At 37.0% G+C, this 15,834-nt stretch overlaps 2 pseudogenes; both read right to left on the bottom strand.

The window, feature by feature from the left end:
• Window positions 1-439: 439 nt before the first annotated feature.
• On the bottom strand, window positions 440-1,264 carry LOC149140096 (NDR1/HIN1-like protein 6 pseudogene; annotated as a pseudogene).
• Window positions 1,265-2,748: 1,484 nt separating this feature from the next.
• LOC149140095 (non-specific phospholipase C2 pseudogene) lies at window positions 2,749-4,343 on the bottom strand (annotated as a pseudogene).
• Between the last annotated feature and the right edge of the window lie 11,491 nt (window positions 4,344-15,834).

Here is a 15,834-nt window from a genome sequence, read left to right as displayed (position 1 = left end):
AAAAAAAATTATTATAATTTAGTTACTTTTAATAATTTTACTACAACCCTCCCATATTCTATTAACAAGTTCTCAATTGAAGTTTCAAGTAATAAAAGAAATAGCAAAACCAACCCATGGGTATGATTTCACCACCATACCCACAAAATACTGACTCATCCGTAAGAGAAAGGAAAGAACAATAGAGAGTAAAGAATCCAATTATATTTTGGAAATACTAAAACATGTCTCGATATAAACAGGGCCACGCTATTAAAAATAATATGTCTGCCAACTAAAAGTTGGGCATTAATATTATATTTGGAGTTTGAACAAAACAAATTGTATATCAAAAAGATATATCTGCAGCCGTAGCATCTATATGGTCCTATCACAAAAACACTTAACCCCAACCGTGCCCTAACCATGAATTCAATGCATCCTAAGTCGCGCGCAATCCTCACAGCTTCACCCGCACCTTGGAATTCTTAACAGTCACTGTGGCCTTGGCATCGAGCTGGTCGACGGTAAGGTCTCATCGCGCATGAACTGTTATCTTCCATAACTTTAATTTCCGAAACTTTATCTTCACGGGAACATCTACGTTCAATTTCAGGGGAATGCTCGCCTAATTTATCTGTGCATTGAGCGTAGACTTCATGGCATTGGTGAGCTTATCACTGGTCCCACTGAGTTCCACGTCCAACAAAGTGGTGTTCTTGTGGCCCTGGTAGAATACCGGCAGGGAGCCTGTGTAGAGCTCCGACCCTGAATACAAAACCGCGAGATGGCTATTGTTGAGATAATACATACCGATCCTCTTGTTGGGATTCTGGGCCTTTATTTTCACATCGAATTGACAATTTGTACTGAAACGACGGGGTTGAAGGTAAAATTAGTAATATGGATGCTATCGACAGAGTATTTGGGGATCTTGGGCCAGAAGACAAAGTACAGAATGCCACAGGCGACCGCGACAATCACGACGAGTGATTAAAAAGAAAATGGTGCAACACAAGCAACGGCAATAGGAGCACCGACACTTGGGAGGCAGTGACAAGTATTTGCGATGCTCTCTTCTGGAGATAACTTGGTCCTTTGGAACCTTAACTCTCATCCGCCCATTTGAAGTAGGCGGAATGAGCGCGGGATCGACCCCGCCCTTCTCAGATGAAAAATTGCTGGAATTGGGCGCCAATGGAGTGCTCGGCTTCTTGTTTACATATTCGCCTGCATCCTTCTCAATATTTTCCGTCATCGGATAGATTCTCTGGTGATCTGTCATCATGGCACCTAGCCCCGAATTGCGAAAAAAGTGATATGAACCGACTTAGGCCGACCAGATTCAATCCTGGGACTCCCCGAAACTTAAAATGGACTAACTTAAGCCGATGAGACTTGATGCTGGGGCTCCCAAAACTTAAAATGAACTGACTTAGACCGACGAGATTTGATCCTAGTGCTCCCAGAAACTTAAAGACCTTCACGCAATGATGGGAATGAATTCTAAAGGCAACCAATATTTCCAATTTGAATTTTGGAAGGTGAGGGAATGTAGCATAGGTCGCCTGGTGGAAAAAATGAGTAACAAAGCTACTCGTAGTAGTGGAGCGGTTAGTATCATGTACCAGTTTCGAACCACGCTCATATGCATTGTTCTGTGGATGTGCTTCGGCAACAAGCGGGATGAGGAGAACTTGTTATCTATATAGGGCATCATGTCGGAGCTCTCCCCGATGAACTAACCTCTGGATGAAGTCTTACCAATTCTAGAGTTCTTCTATCGACGATAATGGGCATGGTTTGCATAGAGGTTTGGGTTTCTGAAGAAAATGAAGGCACGGTTGGTTTTCCAGAGCGATTTCAAATTTGAATTTCATTTGCCCGCACACAATTTAAAAACTTGAGCATACTATCATGTATGCTCCATGCCATAACCTCCAAACACATGGCATACCCCATGGTACTGTCAACGCAATTTCTGGGATCCATCATGCGCATGGTGGATCATGTGGCATCGACAAAAGTCATGGTGGATGAATGCGAATACATACAGAGACATCAACACATTTTCCTATTAATCAGAATCTGTTAGCCAGGGAAATGATGCACAAGGGTTGACAGCAAAAGCCGATGTCAGAACCCATCTCCCAAGAATGTCCTTAGAGTCTCTTAATGGGTCTATAGGGGTGGAAATATTGGTTGCCCTCATTGTTAGTGTTTGGTTGTCAGAAAGATCTATTATTTCTACACTGTCATTTTCATGAAATTAATAATAAGTAGCATTTCCTTCATTTTTAGCTAGTGCAAATACGTGCATTTCGGTTTTAGATAGTTCAAGATAACATGTAACAATTTTTACTGACTTTGTGAATGAATACGCAATTTATTTTTTCTTGGTAAAAGGGTTAGAAGAAGATTGTTGTTTTCAGAACAAATTTTTAATAGTTTACAAAAAGTTTATAAGGTCAGAAACGAATACAACAATGTTTATGTACAACAAATTTACATGAAAACAATATAACTCAATAGAAAAAATATGAACGAGGATATAAACCATTCAATCAAAATAAATCCCAAATAACTAATAAACGAAAACATATCACAGTTAAAATTAGCAGCGCCAGGGAACTCTTTAACATTTTTGAAGAAAAGTGGACCAATAAAAATTAATCCACTGATTTTTATTCCCAAAGGACTGAGTTACATTCATCTGTTTTATATGCCATAGAATCAGAATTTATATAATATGTAATTATATGTGTAGCACTAGGGGTGGGTGGTCTTGGAGGTTGATCCTCCACTAGTGGCTATGGTGATGAGAGAAGGTCTCATCTTTACAATCTCATGGTCATCAGCTCCAAGCCTTTTAGCCAGTCAGCTTGCCTCAAAGAAACGCCTCACAGAATCCTCGATGTTTTGTTAACCTCTCTCACATTCATTTTCTTCCCGATCTCCTCTGGATAACTCCCAAGAGTATAATCTCCATTCAATTGAGCCGCCAGCTACAGTAGTTCCTCCTAAAACTTGCTTAACTTCACTTCCTCGTTCGCTCTGCTCTACCTTATCTTTGGAGGGTCCAACCATGTCTCTGCAAGGCCATAAAACTAGATCGAAACTACTAAGTTTGGGTAGAAGCCTAATTCGATCAACAATTAGTTATGGTGAGAAGAAGATTTGTTAGGTCCTAGAGTACCTGGGCAGTCTGTTCTTGGGCTGTTGCACTTCTGTACGACAACTTCGAAAGTTCCAGCCCAGGCGTCTCTCTTGCTCAAGAAATCGGATTGTAGATTGAATAACTTCTTGACTGTTACATCAATGGATGAATGCTCAAACTGAAATTATGGATATGGTCCGTTAGCCCCATGTACCACTGCAGCAACAATTTATTTAATATAATACTCAATGTTATGGAAAATAATCGAATTATGGATGAAGGGAAGAAGATAGTGCCAAGAGAGTCGAAACCTGTTCCTTTGTCAATCCATGGCGAAATCATGATAGTGGGGACTCGAACCCCTAACCTGTCGAATTTGAAAAAGAAGGGGTCGGGGCCGATAATGTCGTTGGGGCTAGGCACGTCCTTCACAGGTGTGGGAACGTGATCGAAGAATCTGTTGTGCTCGTCATAAGTTATAAGGAACAATGTCTCATTCCATTGAGGGTTGGATCTGAGCGTCTCATACACCTCCTTCACGAATTTCTGGCCCTCGGCTACATCGTGCGAAGGATGGTCGTCGTTGGCGGGGAAGAGCTTGGAATCCATGTAGCGCTGCTCCACAACCACATAATTGGGCAACTTCCCATTCCTGGCATGGGCCTTGAATTGAGCTGAGTAGGAGTGGAAATCACTAATATACTTGAGTTTTCTGATATTTCTATAGAACAGAGTGGCCTGGATGTTCTAGTAATAAATCCTGAATGACAAACCCGACTCGTCTATTGATTCAAATATGGTTTTCTGCGGGTATCCGTTGGACAACCGCTTGGGTATATTGCTGATGGCTCCATGGGAAGTCACAGAATGAATGTAGAGTGTGTTGGGTTGAGTCGAGGATGGTACCGAAGCAAACCATCGATTGAATACTACAAGGTGTGAAGCCATTCATGACAGTCTGAGACATGTTGGGACCCCTCAAGGAAGTCGCCTGCTAGGCGAATCTGTTCATGGGTGCAGGATCCATGGAGGTGTTCTCGGAGCCAAAAATTTGGTCTCGTATGGCTTGAAACGAGTGCCCCGGATCTGAATCCACATACTCTGCCTCGTCTTTGAAGAAAAGAATCATAGAATTGGGATCAGTGGTGGATATGGGATACGACTCCTGGCCGGTAACCCCATCGATTTGTGGATTCAGCTGCTTCATCCATGGCCAAATTCAAAATAATGTGGGCAGGCATCGATTTATGGATTTAGCCGCTTCATCCACGACCAAATTCAAAATAATGTGGGTGGGCAAATTTCAAAACTTGTTGGGAAAATTCAAATCTCGGTAGTGGTTTAAATTAATTCAGTTCACATGTATCATGTGCATGGGGATGATGCATCTCGCATTGGCATAAGTCATGGATGGATGATTTACAAAGACATGAACCCAATCCCTAGAAAGTATTTGCCGGAGAAATTATGTCCATGAATTGACAGTCAAAATTGATGTCAGAGTCCTTCTCCACAAGTGCATTTAATGTGCATTAATAAACCTATAGGGGTGGAAATAGGTGTTACCCTCCAAAGGTGGTGTGACCGAGCAGGATGATATGACATGGAAAGGGAGGCCAACGACGGATGCCATGTCATCGCTATCATTGCCTAGCTTGTGTTGGTCATCACCATCACACACTAGAATGCATAAGACGCCGAAAAACATGGAGGCGTGATAATGTGCTTTGGAACGCGGAAGTGACAGATTATAATATCTCAACCTTTGCAATCTACATGATTTTTAAACATATTCTATCCATCACCTCAAGTTTGTGGATAAGGTCACTTTGAAGATATGAAATAAATTGGTTATAATATCAAAGGTCACAACGAGGCCCATCCCAGAGAAGCTAACTTGGGGCCTCTCCTATCCAACACCTTTTGGGCATAAAGGTTTTGGACATAAAAGTTTTTGTTGAACTGGTAGATTGGGTGTTAGTTGTTGGACATATGCAAATGGTACATGTACATCATTAATATATTCCTCGAGCATCAAGCAAACATCTTACACTTACTGGAGCATTTGCAGTGTTATAGGAGAGACTTAGACTAGCACCTCTATCAGATTAAACAACAATTTGGTATTCCTCTTTCGGTAAGAAACACCTCTATCAACAATGAGGACCCCTCAAAACCATATACTCTGATACTTTTGCTTACTCTTATGCTATGTTTTGATTTATTTTACATTCTAATTTCATAGTTTATTTTAATGGCCAATCCAATCCATTTTTCAACATATGTATAATATTTTTAGCTTTTTTTTAATATTATACTATCTTATGCTTCCATGATAAGAGTACACTTTTGGCTTTGGTCTATTCTTTCTAATAAAACACTAACCTAAAATATGTAGCATATCGCTATATACTTTTCTTTAAAAAACAATACCATATTTATCTCAAAAAAATTATTAATAAAAAAATATAATACTTCTTACCCACTTTTATTTGCATGGCAATGATAAAGACCTCTATTAACAATGTCATTATGACTAGCACAAACACATTAATAAATGTGATTGATATATGCCAAAAGTCCCACTTTCCATCATTTATATGTCAATCACCTTTTGAAAATAAGACCAATTAACATAATTTTATTATTATTTATTAATATTATTTATATTAAGAATATTAATGTCATTTATAATATTAATATTATAAATTAAATATTAATAACATTAAAGTAATATAAAACCTAAAACCTAATTTTAATCTAATTTACAAACAATAACTATATTAATGTTTGGTAAGTCTTTAAATATGTCAAACCATGCCTTTAAGTAACTAATTTTTTTTATAAATCTCAGTTAGATTAAAAAAAACCAAAATTAATAGAGAAATATGTGTGGAGAAATAAATCTCAGTTAGATTAACAAAAAAAATCAAGAGAGAAATATGTGTGCTTCTCCAGCTAGTTTCAAACTAATATATTTTTAGAAATGATGAGCAACGTTAAACTAGAAATCATAACAATGCCTTTAAGTAACTAATTTTTTTATAACTTTAAGCAACTAATTTTTTTATAAATCTGAGTTAGACTAAAAAACAAAATCAATTGAGAAATATGTGTGCTTCTCCAGCTAGTTTCAAACTAATGTATTCCTAGAAATGATGAGCAACGTTAAACTAGAAATCATAGTCGTAATTATGCAACGTGGGGGTGGTGTGGAAATGCACCCAATCGCCACTCCAAATGGTGCAGATCTAAACTGCCAAAGAAACTTTTGATACATAATTTTTTAACAATTATAATGCCAGCCACGTTTCAAGAATGATTTTTAATAAAGTAAAGATAAGATCATATTAAAGAAACTAAGGAATGATTCACATATTTTTTATATTATTCGTTGGATTTTGTATTAGATAAAGAATATTCATGGATTATCAAATCATAGCCATTCATAATTTAAAATTTTGAAATTCCTCAAGCCCAACTCTAATATAGACCATGTCTTCTGTGTAAAAATGATGAAAGGAAGTGTGGGAGGAAAGAGTATGCATTTTTTGTTCTTCCGGAAAAATGGAAACAGAAAAACATTTCATTTTAGAATGTAAGGCCTTCAAAGACAACAAGGAAGTTATGCAAATATGCTAGCAACTAGCTCTTGGGATAATCTATTTAGCGAGGGGTTTGTCGAGAAGCTTGGAGCATTTATTTTGAAGCTTCACAAAAAAAGCGTCGAATGTATCAAACAGATGAAGAAGCAATCTGTTCCATAGGCTATCTTTAGCCTCGTGGACATTAAAATAATTTCTTCTTCTTCTTCAAAAGATAGTAACTACGAAATATAGTTTCATATACGAAGTTCTATTAATAAAAATTGGCTCCTCATTCGTCTTAAAATACTTTGAAAATTTGGCTGAGAGAAGTCATGTAGGAACATAAAAACAGCTCAAAATAGTAACAAAAGGGCAATACAACCAACAAAACTACCATGCAAAAACTCGAACCATAAAGTGCCCTGCATCATATATTAAGATCCGAGAGATGGAACCTACAGATAATCACTCCAAGAAATTATACGCCCAGGGGAAGAGACATACAAAACCTACGTCAAAAGGGAAAAGCCCCCGAGCTAATGATAGAGCCCTTGGCCAAAAGTTCATAACATATATGCCCTTCGCTGACAGAGGCTCCACGGTTAGAAAGACGGTCTGTGATTATGCTCCCTAAAAATATATGGTAGAAGCAGATGGAAGAAAAAGAGGCCATCATGGACCCAATTTCCTCCATCCAATGGAGAAGAGGTGGAACTTCAAGCGACAAATGGCCCTTGACCCAATCAATGGCCACGTTCGAGTCACCTGCAATCAGGATATGCTCTACAACGAGCCATGAAGCACATCAAATCACCCCCATAAGGCCAACACCTCTGCTCTAACATTTGTGCCATATCCCCTTGATCATTAGAAGTAATAGGCTAGAGAAGGACTGAATCTGATTATGGCTTCACACCCGCACTCTCCATTCACAGAGGCGCATCAAAAAAGTCGATTGGGAAGAAATTCTCTAGGTTCTTATATGACCATCTACGGATATCACTGATAGGTCTCCAAGGGCCAATTTCCAAAAAGTATGCCGCAATATTCAGAGCTATGGATATCAAGTCTGGAGATTTAATCTCTAAAATGCATAAATTCCTACATCCCCATATACCCTAAAAAATGTATAATGAGTGTGCCCTGAATTCTTGATGGTGGAAGCACCAGTGATGGAGGCATGCAACGATGGAAGATATATCCACCAGAGAATTGATCTTTAGAATATTAGAGACCTATTCCCAGGTTAAGATCGAAAAAGATGTTAGGGTTCAAGAGAAATAAATATAACAATCAAGAAATACACATTCAAATTATGTACACCATGATTATCTGGAAAACCCCAATTGGGGGAAAAACCAACCAACAATAGATCTATTATTGTCCTTGGCTAAAACACAGCCAAGCCGGCCAACAACATGAGCTTTCACCGCTCAACCATGGCTACTTACAATGGAGAATACACAAGCCCTTTAAAGGCTTCAACTACATGTAATACCATGAGCTCAATACCATGAGTCACCAATACTAGGTGCCCAAAACCACAACTGTTAACCATAACTGTTGACATAACCTCAACTCCACCATAGGGTCAAGTTTATCTAACAATCCCCCCTTTAAACTTGACTTTGGGTTTTCCTTGGCCAAATTTGCCAAGTGAGCCAGCCACCACTCACCTCCAGGCCCTACCCAGTCAATGTTAGGGTATTTGATAATCTCACACACTATACTAGTTCAGCATGCTTCATCATACCACCACATGCGTCCCCATATCACCCAAGTGGACGTTCAGACTTTACCAATGATTTACCGGGGTACACATGCCTTACCAGGTCTTACAGTCATATACCTATGTACATGAAAATCTCCACCTTCAACAGAGATTAGATTTGGCAGACTCTTCATGCTCTGCTCATGCAGAGCTTCACGCAGAGATGGGGTTTGGCCTTCTTTCATAGAACACACGGCACCTTCACGCAGCAAAGGGTACTCCTCCTCAAATAGTCAACGCAGAGAAGGAAAAACAATCTGCGTGCAGGCCCTGTTCATCCACGCTCCACATGAATGGTTGAGAGCGGACAGGTCATCTCAATCTTAATCCTCGTTTGCGAGGATCCATAGGAAGCAGCAGCCCAGTATTGTATTTTTTTTATGTGTATGTAATGGCAATGCCAATAGGGGCAACTGCATCATCATGTTCAAATTCTCCGCACATTCAATATTTAACTTCAATCCAGAGACCACCTTCTTAAAAGTTCCTCTGCAGAACTCAATAAAAATATGTTTAGGGCATGCATGGCTTACACGCTCCTCCTCCTCAGCACGCAGCAACTCACGGTCTAACACGCAGCAAAACGCGCTCTAGTCTCCTCCTTGCAAACCGTGTCACCTCTGGTTTGATGGTTTTTTTCCACGCAGAACGCAGATCACACCGCAGGTGTTGCCCTCCTCAGGCAGGGCAGACCCCACACACGCTCACCTCTGGTTCGATGGCTCTGGAGATGAAATTCGTCCGACAGAGATAAAATTCAGCGCTCACAACTTCACCAACAATGGATAACCATAAAGCAAAAAGATAAAATTCAGCGCTCACAACTTCACCAACAATGGATAACCATAAAGCAAAAAACCCTCGTTCGGTCTAAACTTGCAGCTTCACGTACTGTGGTTTCTGGCTCTTTTAGACTTGTTCGTTTAAAAAAAAAAACGCAACGTCTTTCTCTTCGAGGGCTCCTAGGCAGAGTCACGGGCTCTGATCTTCACGCAGGGTAGAGCTGGGCAAACCTTCGCTCCTCCTCCTTGCATACAGGCTCCGATATCTTCAGGCAACAAACCGCTCGCTTCTGCAGAGACTTCACCAGCAATGAATCTCCCTTCAGAGAATAGACACAGAGCCTCTGCACCAGCACGCAGAGACAATAAGCGGCAGAGCGTTTGGCAACAGCTCCACGCAGGCAGATGGCTTTCATTCACGCAGCAAAGCCCACGCACGCCTCTTTTCGCTCCTCACGCCACGCAGCAGCGTCCTTTCTGCCACTCAGCAGCAAGTCTTCCTCTCTTACACGCAGGCAACAACATGAAGTACACGCAGGGTGCAGCGACGGTGGTCTGACAGCCTCTCTTGCACGCAGAGGTCTCTGGTCACGCGTCTCTGGTCACGCAGCACTCATACAAGTGGTCTTGCACGCAGCACAGTCCTCCTTCAAGCTTTGGCAATATGCCACGCTGGTCTTTTAACAGGCAACAACTCAACTTTCAAAATTTAATTTAAATTTCCAAAAAATATTCCCAGGGCTTGCATTTTCTTCTTCAAAAAATATTCTCAGGGCTTGCATTTTCTTCTTGCTCCTCATCGAACCATCACTTAACGGACATTGCTGGTTTGTGCAATGAGCTATTGCTTCAACCAGCGCCACCACTTCGTGGATGGGAACATTTCGAACAGCTATCCCAGGCTCTTGCCAACCAGAGCTCTGATACCACTTGTTAGGGTTCAAGAGAAATAAATATAACAATCAAGAAATACACATTCAAATTATGTACACCATGATTATCTGGAAAACCCCAATTGGGGGAAAAACCAACCAACAATAGATCTATTATTGTCCTTGGCTAAAACACAGCCAAGCCGGCCAACAACATGAGCTTTCACCGCTCAACCATGGCTACTTACAATGGAGAATACACAAGCCCTTTAAAGGATTCAACTACATGTAATACCATGAGCTCAATACCATGAGTCACCAATACTAGGTGCCCAAAACCACAACTGTTAACCATAACTGTTGACATAACCTCAACTCCACCATAGGGTCAAGTTTATCTAACAAAAGAGAAACTCAGAAATAGATGAGGAACCTCCTCAGTCGACGATTGACACAGTGGACAAAGCCCCGAACCATTGAATCCTCGCTTAGCTAAATTATCCCAGCTGAGCATTCGATTGTGAAACACAAGGCAGCTGAAACATTTTAATTTTGTTGGAACCTCCCACCTCCACATACAAGCCAACCATTTAGTACCGAGATCCTGTCAATTTTCCTTAGTAATCAATGAATAAATTGCCTTAGCAGAGATGAATCCACTATTGGAGTAGCCTCCCCAGGTAAGTCTATCATCCTTCTCTCTGAAGACTATCCCTACACGGCATAAATTAGAATGATAGGAATCCCATTCAAAAGCAAGGTTTGGTGGGATATCCAACTTAACAACATGGGACCAACTATAGGAGAAAAAACTAGTGTTCTATGGGATACCAATATGAGGAAGGGAGAAAAGTCCACGATCATGCAGGACCTGAATAATGGGAAGAGATAAGATATGTACTCCCTCCAATTTGATGATGGCATCTAATCCAACTAAGATTTTGCTACCGCAACCAACCATCCATCTGAGATTACCGCACAACCATGGCTTATATTTCATCAGACTATGCCATATAATTGAGGCACCATTTTTCTCCGACGCCCCTGCCAAGACCCACTATTCCAAATTTATGTTATTAAAGTAATTATCTCTTATGATTTCATGCCAAATTCCAGGTCCCATGAAATCCCTCCGTAAATTATTAGTTACCAGAGCCATATTGAAGTACTTTGTGTCTTTAATTCCCCAGCCACCTTCCTCCATAAGTTTGAAAATTATAGAGAGTTTTGATTGATGGAATTTTCAAATTTTTTCCAGAGCCTGCCCAGAAGAATTTTGCTAGAATTGATTCATCTTGTTAATGACTGACATTAACAAAAGAAATAGATGCATTCAATAGATTGAGATGTTTTGACAGACAACCTTGATCATAATCATCCTATCCAATAGACTGAGATGCCTTGAATGACAACCTTGATCATAATCATCCTACCACCCAATGAGCCACTTGTTTTCCCATAAGGTCAATTTATTTTGAATTTTCTCAATAATCTAGGACCAGTCCTGCTTCTTGCAGTTGCAAGGCTTTAAGTGAAAGCCCTAATACTTGAGCCACCATCTAGAGACCTGGTTCTAATCCCAAATAAGTATGCAATCTTCCTAGTCTCCTTCTCCTTTATGCAATTTGTAATGAGTTCTGATTTTTCTTTGTTTAAAATGAGACCAGAGGTATTCCCAAATTTGGTAATGATTTGGTGAAAGATGTAGCATTTAGAGAGCTTAGCCACTCCAAGACATAATACATCATCAACAAACAATAAGTGTAAGGGATAGGGATAAGTGTAAGGGATAGGGATGCATATTTGATGTAACCTTGCATCTAGTGATCCTTCCAACCATCTTGGCTTCTTTTAATCCTTTACTCACGGCATCCATAACCAAAATGAAAAGAAATGGCGAGAGTGCACAACCTTACCTCAATCCTCTAGAAGCCCAGAAAAAGTCTTTTGGCATACCATTGCTCAAAACAACTAATTTAGTTGTCATGACACCAGCCATGATCTAATTGATCTAATTAATATGTTTGTAGGGGAAGGTGATTCTATGAAGGATCAACCTAAAAAAATCCCAATCGACCCTATCATATGCTTTGATAAGATCGATCTTCATCAAACAGGCTTTCAATTAGTGGGATTTTATGGAATGTGGGATTTTAGGGAATGGATTTTAGACTCATCTGCAGATCTGCAGAGATGGGTCTGTACATGTGCTCAATGACTTCTTCGTTGACCATATAGGGAAAAACAGAGCAAATTCCACTTGTTCTTCAATATTTACTTCATCATATGCCGAGTATTGCTTTGTGAAGTAAAAGACAACCTCCTGTTGTATATCTTGTAGAGACATTCGAGATGTGGAGGACAGGCTTCCTTTTAGTTGCAACCTTATGGAAGTATCTAGTGTTCTTATCGCCTTCCTTGAATATATTTCGTCTATTAAAAATGTTTGACCCACCATGTCTTATTATGCCACAGCAACCACCAATTGCAGGAATTAACTGACTTACTAAATCCTTCAACCAAATCGCTAAGTAGTAAGAGATGATTGAAAGTCAAAGATAATACTATAAATAGTATTAAGGGGCCCACACCAGAGATAGTCTCCCAAAGCGAATCAACTGAACCAAGACAAAAGTTCGGGTTCTTCAAAATCAACAAACCGGGCATCCAAATTTCCAATCATCATAATTATATGCGTGACTATCTGACATCTAAATTAAACGATCTTTGAATGTCGTCGACCTCTTTTTTAGGCTGGAGTCCTGTTGTCGTAACACGTGTAGGAGACACGAAAACAAGTGTTTGGTTTGGGGACACGTAGGATACATTGCACTTGCATATCAAACATGTTTGTTTTAACGAGCATGTGACACAATGTACCTGACATCTGGACACCGTCTCTTGATGCATTGAACACTCGTGGCATGAAAAAATCTCACCAGTTTTTTGCTTTTTTAAATGAATTTGGAGATGTAATTATTAGTGATATTGTGAGTTTGGATTATAATATATTTTTGATTAAATAAATAAATTTAATTTATTTAAAATTTTTATAATAAAATTTAAATTTATGATTTCAAAAAATTATGTTCAAACAACCAACAAAATATTTTTGACAATATTTTTATTTGATTGATACATCTACCATGTATAATATTTTATTAGAGTTTGAAATTTCCAAAAACAATATCTCTTTAATTGTCATTAAAAAAAATTAATTTAATTATTAAACATATGAGTGCTGAATTGATAAGAATTATAATAAAATATATTATCATTAATATTTTAAATTAAAACTAATAATTTTTTTGAACAAATTTAATATTTAAAAAAAATATATTAAAATATATTATAATAATTTATTGTAATAGTTGTAATTGGGGTGTTTAAATTTTGTGCCCTTTAGGGATCCTCTTAAATGGTCATCTTCCACGCCAATGGCTCTAAATTTTGCATTAAAAATGGTGATGAACTAGGTGAAGCAGAGAGAAGATGGATATGGTAATGATGAACATCATGCAAAAGGACTTAGAGCAATGCCATGCTATGCAATTCTTATGTATCTAATTTTACTTTTTAATCTATTTTATATTTAGTATTATTTTCATTTAAAAAATTATATTTTTATATATGGAATATTTTTTATTAATACATGGTGATTTTGACACTGAAAATTCAGTTTTTTTAGTTCTAAATTTTTACGTGTTTGGAATTTTATATGTTTGATGGAGTAAGTTACTATTTATATGATTATAATATTATTTTTTTAATATTTGAATATATATATATATATATATATATTAATTAGTAAAACATATTTGAATTTGTGTATACTAGGTTGATGCTAATCACATGTGATTACATATATTAAGTACATTTAATATTATTTCATAAAAATATTTTAAAATAAAATAAATTTTATTATTAATTTTGTCTCATTATAAATTATATTTTGTATTGATTTATATAAATAATTATAATAATGCTAGATCTAAGATTTTTCTAATCTATAATGTAGAAATTTTTTTTTGGATTAATCACATGTTAAGATTTTATCCACGTTTAGAACCAACTAATGTGATTCATCTTCAGGACTAGGTTTAAATGTTATGTATCTTCTATATTGAGTTTTAATATATATATATTCAAAAATAAAATGATTTTTTTTATTTATAATTATTAGTTTATTGCAATTTTCTTTCATATATATATATTAATTGTTTACTAATTTATAAATAATAAAGTTTGATATATAATGCGATTTAACTAAATTATGATATTAGCTTAAATATATAAATTAAATGATTGGGAAATACCTATATTATCAATAAACAATAAATATAAATAATAAATATGAGATTACTTATTTTATAATATATTTAAAAATTTATAAAACTATATAAGTTATACTTTATTTAAAAAATATTATTATTATTATTATTTTTAATTATAAGAAAATTTAATATATAAGTTAAACATATATAAACTAACAAGATTTTTATCCATGAAATTTTATATTTATTTTATCATGGATACCCTTAATTTGTAATCGCGATTTGTTACAATATCATGGGTCAATACTAAGACTTATCATTACCACATTCCCAAAAGACCATAATTCATTTCATATGACACTTGTTCATATGACATTTTGTTAATTAATCAATTTAATTAAATAAAAAAGACGTAAGTACTTTAGAAATGAATCTCAACCTTTAATTTGTGTATATTATTAAGAATATTATAAAATATTACATGGAAGTTAAATTTTTACCATGTACCTAATAATTATTAATAATTAAATAAAAACTTTGAAAACCCTATTCCAAAATTAACATGCCTATTAATGTTAACTAATCCTTCGGGATTGTTATTGTATATTGTAGAATATGTAATTAGTTTTACATTCCGCTTTTACGGTTAATAAGTTACCGAAACACAACTGTCTTGTACCTAGATTTCACATGTATAAATAAGTAATTTTATCATTAATATGACGCTCTTTCCTTGTGCTCTTTCATTGTGGAGTTTATTTGGGCTTGTACAGTGGTATTAAAGCCCTAGTTGAGTTGTTCCTAAACTCCATGTATTTGAAGTCTATGGTGTAAAGGAGATGTGAAGCATGAAGACTATGAAGATAGAGTGCAGCAGAAGGTTAATTTAGTGGAGAGTGTAGTAGAAGGTTAATCCAATGGAGCAACGCAATGGTATGCCCAAACTAAGGTTAATCCAGTGGAGCAATGCAGTGGATGCCCAAACTATTGACTCTCTGTAAGTTTCATATCTTTCGGTCATAGTGAAAGATGATTGGAGAAATTGAGTGGCATAAGTTTTTCTAGTAATTACATTTAATGCAGTAAACAAGAGTTTAATCACCAGTGGAGCAATGCAGTGGGATGCCCAAACTATTGACTCTCTGTAAGTTTTATATCTTTTGGTCATCATGAAAGACAATTGGAGAAATTGAGTGGCATAAGTTTTTCTAGTAATTATATTTACTGCAGTAAATAAGAGTTTAATCACAGTATTTGCATTTACCACAGTAAACATGAGTTTAATGACAGTAAAATTTATGAACGATAACAACTATTGACACTTTGTAAGTGTCATATCTTTCAGTCATAATGAAAGACGATTGGAGAAATTGAGTGGCATAAGTTTTTCTAGTAATTACATTTACTGCACT

Source organism: Pinus tabuliformis, chromosome X, assembly GCF_031772625.1.
Source record: "Pinus tabuliformis cultivar Carrire ecotype Pingquan chromosome X, CPIR1, whole genome shotgun sequence".
In the NCBI taxonomy this organism is placed as follows: Eukaryota; Viridiplantae; Streptophyta; class Pinopsida; order Pinales; family Pinaceae; genus Pinus; species Pinus tabuliformis.
Note: the sequence above shows the minus strand (reverse complement) of the source record. Positions and strands in the feature narration are given on the sequence as shown.